This window comes from Myotis daubentonii, chromosome 1 (genome assembly GCF_963259705.1).
Source record: "Myotis daubentonii chromosome 1, mMyoDau2.1, whole genome shotgun sequence".
In the NCBI taxonomy this organism is placed as follows: domain Eukaryota; kingdom Metazoa; phylum Chordata; class Mammalia; order Chiroptera; family Vespertilionidae; genus Myotis; species Myotis daubentonii.
The window spans coordinates 13,392,930-13,406,936 of NC_081840.1; positions in this window are offsets into that span (position 1 = coordinate 13,392,930).

Below are 14,007 nucleotides of genomic sequence, written 5' to 3' on the forward strand. Positions count from 1 at the left end.
ACAAACAAAAAAACACAATGTTCAACTCCTACAATTAGATGAAGATAATATTTAAGTTGAAGCCTAATAAAAGACATGATCACTTCTTTAATTTCAAAAAGGTTTTATACTACTTTCTTAGGAGTAGTATTTAGACCATCTAAAAATAAAGACTGCTTTTGTTTGATTAATCAGATGACAAACATTGCAAGAAGATATTTCTCGGAAAATATTTTCTGCAACAAAGAAAACCTACTTCAAGGTGGAAATGCTCATGGCTTCTAAAATAAAACTTGCTATCTTGGATATTCTTCAACGAAAAGGAAGCATGTCAGGAAATACAAGCCTTCCCCAGACAATTAGAAAAAAAGTTACTCACCGGTATAGATGTTACTTCATAGCAGAGCATTTAATAGTGCTATTTAAAGATTCTCCAAATATGTCAGCACAAATCATTAAAACGTCTTCTGAGTTAAGATCATTAAAAACAGAATTCTAGTTGACTTTTAAAAATGTTTATGAATCTCTTGTAACATTAAACCTATTTCAGTAATACTTTGTTTTGCCTCGTGTCTAAGGAATACTTGATATCCTTTGTTCATTACTTGTCTTATAAACAGCTAACTTAATTATCTAATCTGGATAATGTTCTTGGTGTTGTTTAGAATCTCATATTTAAATAAAAGGGGGAGTTTTTTGGTGTGTTTTTTTTTAGCTGTAGTATATGTGAGCTCCTAACTCTACCGGGGAAGTATGTAAGTAGACATGTAAAAGAGGACAAAGATTTGTTTGAAATTCCTCTTATTACTAAGGAGAAGTGAGAAGTATTGATTAATTTTAGAGTTAAAGTCAAATATGCATGTTGAGATTTTCAGAGAACCACTAAAAGAAATAAAAATAGAACACATATCTTTCAAACCAATTCCAGTAGGAAAAAAAAAAAACTCATAAAAGACAGAATTTAAGCATAAGAATAGATGAGATAAAAGGAAAAAGAAAAAGGAGAGCAAGAAAATAGACAAAACAGAGCTGGTATAACTATATTAATTATAATCACAATAGAGTTTAAGACAATAAAACAAAATATTTCTCTGAGAAAGTAAGTGGGTCATACATAATTATAAAAGTCATATCTCATCAAAAACATGTAACTATTCTAAAATATGCCTATTTAATAATAGTCAAAATATGACACAAGTGACAGAAATTGAACACGCCCACTTATTTAACACATTATCCCAATTATTGATAGAAAAAACAGGCAAAAAAAAGTGGCAAAAGATAAAATGGAGATAACTTTAGCTCAATCTGATGGAGTTACATAGAATTCTGTAGAGAACAATTAGGAAAAACAAAAACAACAATACTTGTTTAAAACAATTAACCCAATTTTACTAAACTATCAAACAAATCACAACACATACCAAAAAATTAATATGTTTCATGCTGTATTCTCGGACTTAAGTGAAAACAAATTGGGAATAAGTCATTAGTAATATCTATCTATTAAATAGATATAGACAGTCAAGATAATTTATGGGTCAAATAAGATATGAGAATTAAATTAGAAAAGTTTAAGAGCTGAGTGTTAATTTAAAATTATATACTAAAAATTAAGGAAGGCAGCTCAACTAGTACATAGAGGAAAATACATTTTATATAAAAATTTTAAAAGACAAAATTAAAAATTACTACAGGGACTACAGCAAACTAACATTTACTATGGAGCATGTGTAGAGGACTTGAAGCAATAAAAAAATAATAAATAAAATGCATGAACAAATCAATGAAAAGAAGCTCAAACATAACAGGAATCAAGGAAATATAAATCAAAACCAAAATGAGAGACCATTTCCATTCCTGAGATAGACAAACATTTAAATGTTTTATAGCAGGAAATGGCAAGAATGTGGAAATGAGAACTCTCATATATTCCTGGTGGTAATTAAAATTTGTATAAACACTTTGGAGACCAATTTGGTAATATCTAGTAAAGCTAAAAATAAAAATTGAATGTTTAATCTAGCAACTGAAATCCTACATATAAATCTAAAGGAATTTTCATTCATGACATGAGATATTAAAATAATGTTCAGTAAAAGAGATTTCATGATACTGAAAAATGTAGGACAGCTGAAATGTTCATCAATATGCTAAAGTAAAATTTAAATTCTTATATATTTGTAAAATACTGCGTTTATACAATAAAATATTAACTGTGCCCAGCTGGTGTGGCTCAGTGGTTGAGTGTTGACCCATGAACCAGGAGGACATGGTTCAATGCCCAGGTTACAGGCTCTATTCCCAGGAGAAGATGTGCAGGAGACAGCTGATCGGTGATTCTCTTTCATCACTGATGTTTCTACCTCTCTCTCCCTCTTCCTTCCTCTCTGAAATCAATAAAAATGTTTTTAAAAATATAGTAACTATATTTTAAATGAATTAATTAAAACAACCCTCCTCAAATATAATCTTAGGCACACAAAAAAGCAAAATGCAGAATGATTCATAGAGTTTGAAAACTTTTAAGTTTAAAATATGTAAAACAACACTATATACTGTTTATTGTCACATGTGAATACAGCAAATATTTGAGAAAGGAAAGAGGTTAGTGTAATAGGTGAAGCACACAAGGACTTCAATTATATTTTAATTTTTTAATGAGTAAAAGATCTGAAGCCAATTTAGGATAACATTAAGATCAGACAAAGTTAGTTGATGGGTACACAAGTACATGAGTACTCCTGTTACTACTTGGTACTTTCCTGGGTGGTGAAATAATTTATAAATTTAAACTATTTCTTAATACATAAAAGAATAAAATAACAAAACAAAAAATTGTACCATCAACTAGGACAAAAATACATTTTTCCTCAGAATACAAGAGAATATTTTATATGTGTATAAGGTATATGTTATAAAAAGAAAAATGACTTATTACCTTGGCCCAAAACACGGTGCCTTCTTTACAATTGTTGACACAATTCAAATAAAGATAAATGAGGATCTGAAACTGGACACAAAATTATTAATGATATGAGAAGGCTCATTAAATTTTATAATGAGGAAACGTGTGGACAATATTAGCAATTTTATTATGAAAGAATTCATCTCAAAATGATTTGGCTAAAACTAACACAGTAGAAACAAAGTTCTTGCTTTGGCTCTGAACTTTCTGTTTGATAGAATCAACTTGACACCGTCCTCACACAATAGTCAAAAACTTAATCCAATGTGTTTTGTGCTACTGAGAACAAATGTAGTTAAAGGAGTTCATGGGACAAAACACTCTGTACAATTTTGAATTAAATTCTGCCTTGAGACACACATATCTAGCTCATTTGGTTTCTGATTATCCTCTTGGTTTTCAAATTTCTAAAGCTTATAAACCAAGAGACCAATGGATGAAAAGCGGAGAGAGAGCATCGGGCAGCAGATTCTGAAGTTACTCACTTCAGGCTAGTTCTTTCAAAGAGCCATTATATCATCAAAATGTGGGTCGAGTGATTTCTGCTCAAGTAAATTGTTACCCAAAATAAATACACTGGGGCTTTCTGGAGGAAACTGTAGAATAGAAAATTAGTAATTAGTACATTTCCAGATTCTTACATCATGTCTAAAATGTCTGCTTTTACACTTAGGATTCTGAAGCCAGACTTCAGGGCCGCCGTATGTCACATTGAAGTAATGGGCCTGATGACAGGGACCGCGCCAAAATTCCCCCGGGACCTGGAATTTCTGTTCACATCACTCCTGGAGCACTGTCTGTGGGCAGAATAGTCTACATAGGCGCCCTGAGTTCAACGTAACTGGCAAGTTATAAAAGAGAAATACAAATTCGGTACCTGCTTGCACATGGTGTAAAATCTACTCACTCAAAAAATATTTTTTTAGGTTCTACTATGTGTTACAGTCTCTCTGATACTGAACTTTAGACTCTCCTCTGAACCCTATGTCCTGTCCTCAAGCCTACCTGGCCCAGTTACAGCAAGAATCCTGCTCAGTGAGTTTAGAGGGATTCTCTCAATGTTGATATCTGATCTCCCTGGCCAGGTCTATGGGAAGAATCCTGTTAAGTTGGCTTAGCAAGAATACTCTCCTACCCTTGACATTTCTTCTTAGTACTTTTCTATCACTAACCCCTCACCCTGATTCTTGCCTTGCTCTATTCAGAATAGAACCCAGTTCCATACTCAGGTCTCTTCCTTTATTGCAATAATTTCTAAATAAAATATGTCTTTACCATTTCAACTACTATCAGGCTCTGATTCTCATTGGCAGGGCGAAGTGTTGTGCTAAGTTCTGAGCAAAATGACTCTTGTCCCTACTTTCATGGATCATTGAATTTACTAGGAGACCAGCATTAAACACAATCACAGACATAAATGACCACTTAGAGTGAGTGTCCTTGATGTCGTTCTGGAGGCTATGAAGGAGGCAGATGCAAGTTCTTATCTCTATCTAGTCAACAAAGGTTCAGTCTAAGAAAGTAAACCAACCCGAAGTACTTAGGCAAAAAGGGAAAGGAGGTACTTAGGAAATTGTAGGAAGAATTAAAGGAGCAGAGAAAGGGAAGTGACAATGGAAGTATCAAGATCAAGAGCACATCCGAGTGACTGTCTCTGGGAATTAGGTACACACTGCTGCACTGCAGCCTCCATCCCATCACAACTGCTCTAGACATGCATGTCTCAATGACCTTGCTAGCTAAAATGACACAAGGAGGGCCTCTGCCTTTCAAAATGTCTGAGTAAAAGCAATGGTGAAACCTAACTCCCATCTAGACCTCTAGCAACATACGAGGAAATGCATGTTTAGACTTAAAACTTCTTTAAAAAAATAACAACTTAACGTGACCTACCAAAAAACAACAACAACAACAAAAACAAAACAAAACAAAACAAAAAAAACTTCTTCAGTGCAGCAGGGAACCTAGAAGGGTATAGGAATGAATGCTGAGAGCCAACTGACTATTTCCCTTTGGCTGCTCAAGACCTGGAACTTTTTTAAAAAAAGCAATTTTAATTTTAACATGAGCTTGCCTATCATAGAGCAACTATTCTTTATATAAATAGAAATAGGCTTATCCTCTCCCCAAGTTTTATTAGTCACTGTATCCATAGCTGGGTTATCATTATCCTTCATCTCCAGCCAGAATCCTAACCTGATCATCTGTAACTTAAGAACCAAATTAGAAATATCACATTTTATATAAAATTGTAGGGGAAAATAAAAGAGGTAAAAAGGAAACAGGGCAAGGAAGGAAAGAAAATTCCTTATTCTGGCCATAGCTGGTTTGGCTCAGTGGCTAGAGCATTGGCCTGCAGACTGAAGGGTCCCGGGTTCGATTCCGTTCCAGGGCACATACCCAGGTTGCAGGCTCAATACCCACTAGGGGGCATAGAAGGCAGCTGACCAATGATTCTCTCTCATCATTGATGTTTCTATCTCTCTCTCCTTCTCCTTTCCTCTCTGAAATCAATAAAAATAGATTTTTTAAAAAAATAAAGAAAATTCCTTATTCTGCAACTGAGCTCAAAATCACAATTGTTGTTTATGACACCTTATGTCATCTTCTTATTCATTTAGCTATCGACTTCAGCCAGCACCATAACTAGCCAGGGCATCTTTGCCAAAGTGTTGTTACAACTGAGTCTTCAATAGTTTTAAAGGCCAGTTGCTTCAGGAACCTCGTGGCACATTATAACATAAGTAAATTTTATTGATTTAAGTCAATTTTTCAATATTTTTACTATAAATGAATCCACTGCTCAAAAACAATGTTATATAGGTCACTATGATGCTACCTCATTAAGTCAGTCAACAGATGCAGAGGCATGGTGATGAGAAAGGCAAATCCATATGCAGCATAATTGCCTGTTCCAATATGAATACATAATTACCCTCCCCATGTGGAAGGAATCCAGTGCCATTGGCTTTCATCAGGTAGATTACTAACACCCTAGTGAGTGATACAATGTGAGAGTATCAGCATTTGTCTCTGAGATTGTCAGCCTGGGTAATAAGTATTGGCTACACCCAATAAGCCATGTTGTTGATTCTGTGTCTAACCTACATCCTTGTTGCCATGAACTCTTTATTCATGAATCCATTGATCAGGCTGGTGAAAGAAACTGCTTACCAATCATATAATGGGTCATTGTATTCATGTAATTATTGAGAAAGTCCTCAGCTAGGAATGTCTTCATAAGAGAACTCAGATAGGGCATTAATATCCATATAGGCTCTGCCAGTTCTGAAAGGTCCCTCCATATATCTGTTTCCCATACCTCCTATTATCAACCTTCCAAATTTTATCCATCTTTCCAGAAACCTTTGTTTTTAAGCAAGGTAAGCAACAGATGTACCGCTGAAAGATCTTCTCACTTGAAGATTTCTCTTCTCTAGTTTTACTGGTAAATAGGTATTGATTGAAGAAGTGGCAATGCAACAAGATAAAACCCACTGGGAGAGTAAACCATTGCTCAAGCAACAAATTGGAGCATTCAGCTAATCTTATAGATTTTGTCTCCAGTTGATATAGGTGTTTTGTTGCACTAGCTCAACTTTATGGTAAGGTGATAAAAAACATAACCAAACTTACTAGCATGATCACTTTGTAAGTTATATAAATGTCTAATCACTATTTTGTACACCTGACATTAATATAACATTGTACGTCAAGTGTGATTGAAAAATAAAAATATGTAAATAATAAATAAACATAATAATTGTTGCATGATCACTTGAGGGGCCAATGGTCAAGTGTTTGGCTTCTCTCAGCATCTGTTAGCAAGGCAGGCTATTTTTCTCAAAAGGAGATTAATAATTTCAGGAAAAAGACATGATTTGTTTTAAAACCCCAAAGGTCTACATTATTAATCTCCTATCAGATTTGCAAGATTTTCCAAACGGCATGGCCATCTGCCTCAAACACTTTGGGCACTGTTGAGCTTGCTGAATCGCTGTGATCACCACGTGGCAGAGAGAACAGCTTGCACCACAGCCTGGATAAGCTGAAGAGTCTACTCTTGTTCTGGAACAAACTGAAAACTCACAGATGTAGTGATTACTTGGTAAAAGTATTGAAGGAGCACATCCCCAAATAGTATATGTTGCTTTCAAACATTCAAGAAGCTCACAAAGAACTGGGACTATTTATTTGGCAGGGATAATCACACATGCCCCCACTGAACTCCCAGAAATTTGAACAAGATATCAGTTCCTGAATTTTCATGAAGGATTTTCTCCTACATTCTGGCATGTGAATCCTGAAGCTGTCTATATCATTTATTTCTAGCTCTTCAATTTCAGTCACTTGATGTCATTAAATAGTAGAGCTATGTGACATCCTCTGGTACAGTGAGATAATCAAGGGCCCTGGGAGTAATTCATGCTCTCACCCTGAAACATGTTAATTAAGATGAAAGCAAACCACTTTGGTGTTCTTTGCTTTTTGAGATAAAATTAACTAAATTTCTAGGTTAATGGCTGAATATGAGATGTCATAGTTCAGTCCATTTGGTTTCAGTAGAGACCACATCTTCCATAACAGCAGCAACTGGAGTCACCACTTGATTAAGTGTACATTGATCTGATATTTTCCCAAACATACCAACATTTTCATGGGTGAAAGAAACAAGTGAAATGGGGCTAAGACAGAAATCACCACCCCTATACTTTAGGTCAGGGAATTGGGTATGTGGCTGTATTTGACACTTCATTGTGATCATTAAAACCAGGCTTCTATTTGTCTTACCTGTGCTAGTTCTTCAGTTGTACAATTTAATACAAGTTAAATTGATTGAACATCTATTTTACTCATAAAGTTATGATGAGTGATTGTCTATTCTTAGAAAATTGGTCAATTTTTGTCCTACTACTTTATCTTTGATGACGATGTCCTCTCTGAACTTGGCCAAACTGTTGTCCTTTGACCTCTGTCACTCCAAAATTCCATCATTCCCAAAACATGAAGCTCATTTCAAGGGTCTACAGCTTCATCTCTGTCCATAAGAGAACAGCCCTCATCAATGTATTGCTAAATGCCTTGGTAAAAGAAATACCCTACGGACTCTCTTATGAGACATAATTAGAGGTTAAAGTGAGTCACATGATAGATAAATTACTCCAATGTTACTATTTCTCTAAGCCTCAGATTCTACAATATTCCAAGGAACTCCTTCCCTCTCAATTTACTTTTGTGTGAGTCATGATTGAGTCCAGTTTTTCAGTCAACCAACCCAGAAAGCAGCTATCATTCAGGACTGCTTTGACAAAAACATATTAGATGCAAACTACGGTAGATGCACCTATATTGGTTAATTTGGACCAAAGTATTTTTCCAATCTGCCGCAGTTTCCTTCAAATCCAATGCCACACATACTCCCCAGGTTTTTTGCTGATAAAAACAACAAACTCTTGCTAGTTTTTTCATGTCTTAGCCTTTTCCTCCTGGTGCACACTTTGACCTCTATTGACACACTGGGAACCAATTCTAACTCTAGGTCTGAAGACAGTGAGTTGGTGAGATTAGACCATGAGGAGAAATGGCATCCCTTACACATTAGTGACCTCAATGGAATTAGTTCTCCAAGGAAGGAAGAATGAGAGGCATCTATTAGCAAGGTAAGTTAAATGGATTTGGGATGTTCAGTATAGTCACAATCATCTAAATCCACCTAACATTCACATTCAAATTCTCCTAATCATTCCCAATCAATGCCATAACTTTCACCAAGAAAAGACCTGGTGAGGCTGCGATTTAGCTCAAATTATAATTCAGCAATAAACAGGATCAGATACTCTACATTTTTTCCCCAATAGCAGCCCTGCAGCTACAAGATATATATTAAAAAATATATATATATGGGAAATAGTCATGGATGCTCCCTAGGCCTCTGAATTGCCTTGAGCAATGTATTTAAAACCCAGAGATTGTTATCTTTTTCTACACTCTTCAGTTCAGCCAGAAAAAGTTAGCCTACCCTGCAATTAGTATATTTATATTTCCATCATAAGATTCTATTGAAGAAATCACAGTCCACCAAAACCTTGGCTTTGTAGGTATTTCATGTCATGTGACTTCAGGCAATAATTTCAGTAGCTGATTTTTTTTTTTTTCCTTTTCGATGCAAGCCAAGAATTACCAGTGTTCCATTATGCACTAATAGGTGTGTCTTCTCTTTTATACTCAACCAGGTTAGGCAACAAATACCAAAGTTATATCTTTGAGTAAATAGACCACATAGACCTGCAACCAGTTTTGGTACCAAATACGTTATCTGACATGATAAAATGCAAAAAAAGAAAGAAAGAAAGAAAGAAAGAAAGAAAGAGAGAGAGAGAGAGAGAGAGAGAGAGAGAGAGAGAGAGAGAGAGAGAGAGAAAGAAAGAAAGAAAGAAAGAAAGAAAGAAAGAAAGAAAGAAAGAAAGAAAGAAAGAAAGAAAGAAAGAAAGAAAGGAAGGAAGAAAGAAAGGAAGAAAGAAAGGATGGAAGGAAGAAAGAGAAAAGAAAGTGATTCCAGTTATTTTAAGCAGGAGAAGATTTAATGCAAATATTAGATTGCACAAAATCAGTGAAATGGCTGAGGGAGGAGAAATCTGAGGCCACCTCCTACACTGTTTTGTCCAAGGTCATTCTGCTATAACCTTTATCCAGTAATCAGGGCTCTCCTGCTCCTGCTCTTGACCCCTGTGAAGTTAATGACTGGACACTGCAACACTGATGATGGATGGCTACCTCGCCTGACTCCCTCTTATACTTACTTAAGCCCCAACATTAAAAAGAAGATAACCCACTTCACTTCTGCCATGAAAATGTTGCACATGCGCTTATAGTGGGCAGAGCCTAATTCACATATGGAACCTTCTAGGCCAAGGGGTCTAGCAAATGTGGTCGATTCCTCGTGGAAAGAAAAGTATCCAGAAAAAAAATTAGGAATGATGAACACCAATCAGACATATCTAGGGCATTGTCTAAAATATTGACTCTCGCAGCTTGTCACCCCAGCATTAAATATTGGGTTCTCTTCTTTTATCCTTGGAGGTTGTCATGGTTGTAAAAGCCCTCTCTGTTGTTAGTTTTCACTTTAGTGGGTTTTAGCAGAAATATGACAGACTGAATATATTGTGGGAAGAAGAAGAATATTGCCACCCACGTAATGGAGAACTACACCGGATGCCCATGCTTCCCAGGCATTTAAACTCATTTAGTACTTACACTGAATCTGCAGGCGAAGCAACTTGCTCAAGCTCACATGACTATCGTAAAGCCTGGCACCTCCGCTGTGCTGCAGAAGAGCCTCTGGTAGGATCTGCACTTTAGAAAGCTTGACACTAATTCTCTCAAGCTATTAGTGAGACGGAATAGGCGGTGGCTTTTAGTGATGTGTTTGCCAGGTTGTCTGAGTAGTTTGCTATGTTTTAACCAAGCGGCTTAAATCTCTTTGCAGAGATGCCAGACTCTAAGCGAGAAGGCTGATCCTGGCTAGTGAGAACTCCACACATGTGTGCAGTCAGAGTAATATTCACAAGGCACATTGATTAAAAAGTGGGGGATTTATGGCAGCAAATGGTTCTGCAATGGCAGAGGTCTTCATGAGAGGATGTAGTCTTTATTTTTATTATTATTATTATTAATGGATTCTGACTCTTCTAATTTGCTTTTGGAGAGAAGGTTCTCAGTGGCTTTCCCAAGGACTGAAAACCTCTCAAGATATCTAATTCGTGCTATATATACTTTGGTGACTCAATTTTACTTCCCAAGGGAAGCTGGGTCGTGCCCTGTATTAAAAGCTAGTAATTGCATGATTCTAAATGTAATCAGCAGGTTGGTGGGGTCATTAATCCACTGAGTGCCTTGCTATCCTGATAACATACACATTTTGGGGAATAAAGTACTCAGGAGTGTCAATTCCAGATTTTCTTAGCTTTTTCTGCAGGATGGTCTCCCACAAGCTCATAGCAGAATTGGTGCGAGGGAATTGTATAGCTTTTAATAACAGTAGTGCAACTGTCTAGTACTTGGAAAGTTAATGCTCTAAACTACCTTGGAATGTTTTTGATAACTTCTTGGTGTAGATGTAGATTTTTTTCACATTTTATAAACCTGATTATTTAACTTATACTCATGCCACAACTGATTCGTATGTTTAAATGTATTTATCCATATGTCCACAAAACATGTTGCTTTTTTCCTAAAAATGTATGTCACACCACAATTTAGTTGCCTACACTTTAATAACTCTTCTGTAAAACATGGTGGGGGTTTTTTGTTTTGTTTTTTAAATTTTGTTTTTGATGGTTTTGGGGGGCTGTTAAAATGCTAACTATTTTGGTGATCACTTTATTTTTGTCTTTCTTTCCTCTTTATTCTAGTTTATTATTTTTCAGGTTACTTTTCTTTTTAAACAGACTCATTTTATAGTAATTCTTTCATTACTAAAAACTTTCTTTATTAAAATAAATTATTTCAAAAAAGCATGTCTCTGAAGTTTTGAATTTTTCTCACTATAGAAAAATAGTTAAGATTAATAAGAATGTGTTTTTACCCCAGACTTGACCTTTGACTTACTTGTATTTAAGCAGCATGAGGATGTTCCTGAACTGCCAGGTAAAAATTTTATGTTTGGAAAAAATACTATTAAATAATTTTATAATATATACTTTAATAAATTCCTCTTAAAATGCTATTTTGGTCTTTTAGGTAGCATAGCACTAAACTGATTTTTAAAATAATTATTTTACTAATTTGGTTACATTTTATTACATTCTCTTTATAGAATAAACTTTTTAAATTTCATAACAAAGAGCTAATGAATGACTGCCATAAATAATAGCTTGTAAGAGAAGTGAACGGATAATAATACCTCAATCTGATTCCCAAGGAGCACTTTCCAACTATACAGTTAAAAGCCATTCATTTAAAATATCAATCTTTAGACTGTTCCAAATTATTGGAAAGTCTGAAATATATAAACATCTTTAATAAAACAATATTTCATTATAAAATTCAGGTGTGTCATGTAATCAAATGAGGTTATTGTTTGCTGGCAGGGATTCTTAGGCAACAACTTGAAGGCTAAAAATTTGGAAATCAACATCCATTCTTATCTTTAAGCAGTTTTATAAATGTTTTTAAAGGTTCTGGAAAGAAGTATTTTCTAATTATTCAAAAACTCATCCTTTATTTTTAAGACCGTATTGTATACTATTTTTAAGTTTCAATGATAAGAAGTGGAAGAGTCAAGTGTTGAAATCTGTTCTATTTCATCAAAAATAAACCACACTTAGCATTTTTATGGATATTCTTCTCATAATTCCCTTTCTGTTGAATATTTAAAGCTTAATCACTATTGCATAAAAGCCCTGCAAAGACAGAAAATGCATTCAATATTTTAAGAAACAATTCTGCTTTATACAATTTTTATTGTAGAGAAATCTATCTTTGATACTTTTTATGGAAATAATAAATTTATAAATATGCCTATTTAGTAATATGGCTTGACTTTTCATATTTTGAGGGAACATTAATTGAGTGACAAAGAATGAATTTGTTTCACTTGCTTTTCTTTCTATTCATTTGTGATTTTTGAGTCATAAGAGACTTAAACGAATTCCAGTCACTGCACTGAACTCTTGATATAAATTACCCCTTTGACTCCTTACAAGTATCAATACTCCATTTTACATATGAGCACAGTGAGGCTTAGAAATATCAAAGAATAGCACACGGGTATGAAGTCGAAGTTCTTCAGGATTCCACAAGTTCTGCTTTTAATGACCGAGCATGTTGCTTCCCAAACAAATTGAATTTACTGTTGCGATAACTAAAGGGGGTCATACCAATCTTTCAAATAAAGTTAACAGCACTGAGTGTTTGAATGCTTCCTATTTTCTATCCTATACACATCTTCTTAAAACGTATAAAAACATAGAACATAAGTCAGCCCGATTAACTAGCACTAAACGTGGAAAATTAACAAGGATGAAATAGAATGTAAAGTCCAAAGGGACTTAAGAAATCAATCTCTATGCCTTTCACTAGAAGAAACAAGGCAGAGAGATGAATCCAAGGGAGATCCGAATTAGGAGTTGGGTAGCCTGACTTTTTGGACACTAATTCCATATATTTCAGAAAGTAGCTGACATGAACTGAGCACTTGGTGTGTGCAGGCATTCTGCTGCCTTGTTCTTGCTGAGATGCGTTTTGTAATTACCTCTTGCACAGAAAACAAAACAAAACACAAACATAAAGTTGCCCAGAGGCCCAAGGTCCTGGGTTTTGGCTGCAGCAAGGATGAATTTAGCCATAGACAGCTTTGAACTCAGAATGAAAGGGTTTCATCATGTTTCAATAATTTAGCTCCCCATCCAATAGGCTGCAGAGAAACGGCTCTTCTCTCCATTGTGATTGAGCTCCATCACAAAGCACGAGATTCTCCCTTCAGATACACGAGTGGAGCATGCTCTATCCCAGCCATGAGAGCTGATATGTGAAATATTTAAGAACAGAAAGAGATGGGGGCCAATCTATCAAAACAGACACTGGCCCAAACAGAATAGAAATTGGCTGTGGACCACAGGAATGCCAGTATTGATTTATAACTGCCCTGAAACCAATTAAACTCTACAGTCAAGGACTCAGAGAGAAAATAGTTTTCCCTCTAGCATCCAAATATCCCACCTTCTCCATTTATTGAGCAAGGAAAACAGGATAAAAAAGAAAAATAATGCTAACATAGCCCCCAAGGAGTGTGCTGCTTTGAGCCTATTTTAACTACCATCAACAGAAAGTGTACAGAAGAAAAAAAATACCATGATCCAGCCAGAGGGGATGCATTCTTAATTACAGCTAGATATCAAGATTAAGAATGTATTGATTGCAAGAAGTAAGTGTGGGACAGCTAGTATACTATCATGTCTGCAGCACAGAGCCATGGAAAGTTCCTCCTTTGGACGCTACCATCCCCACTATCTGCCAACCAAATGTGGATGTAGATGCCATGTTTGATCATGTAGCAGAAT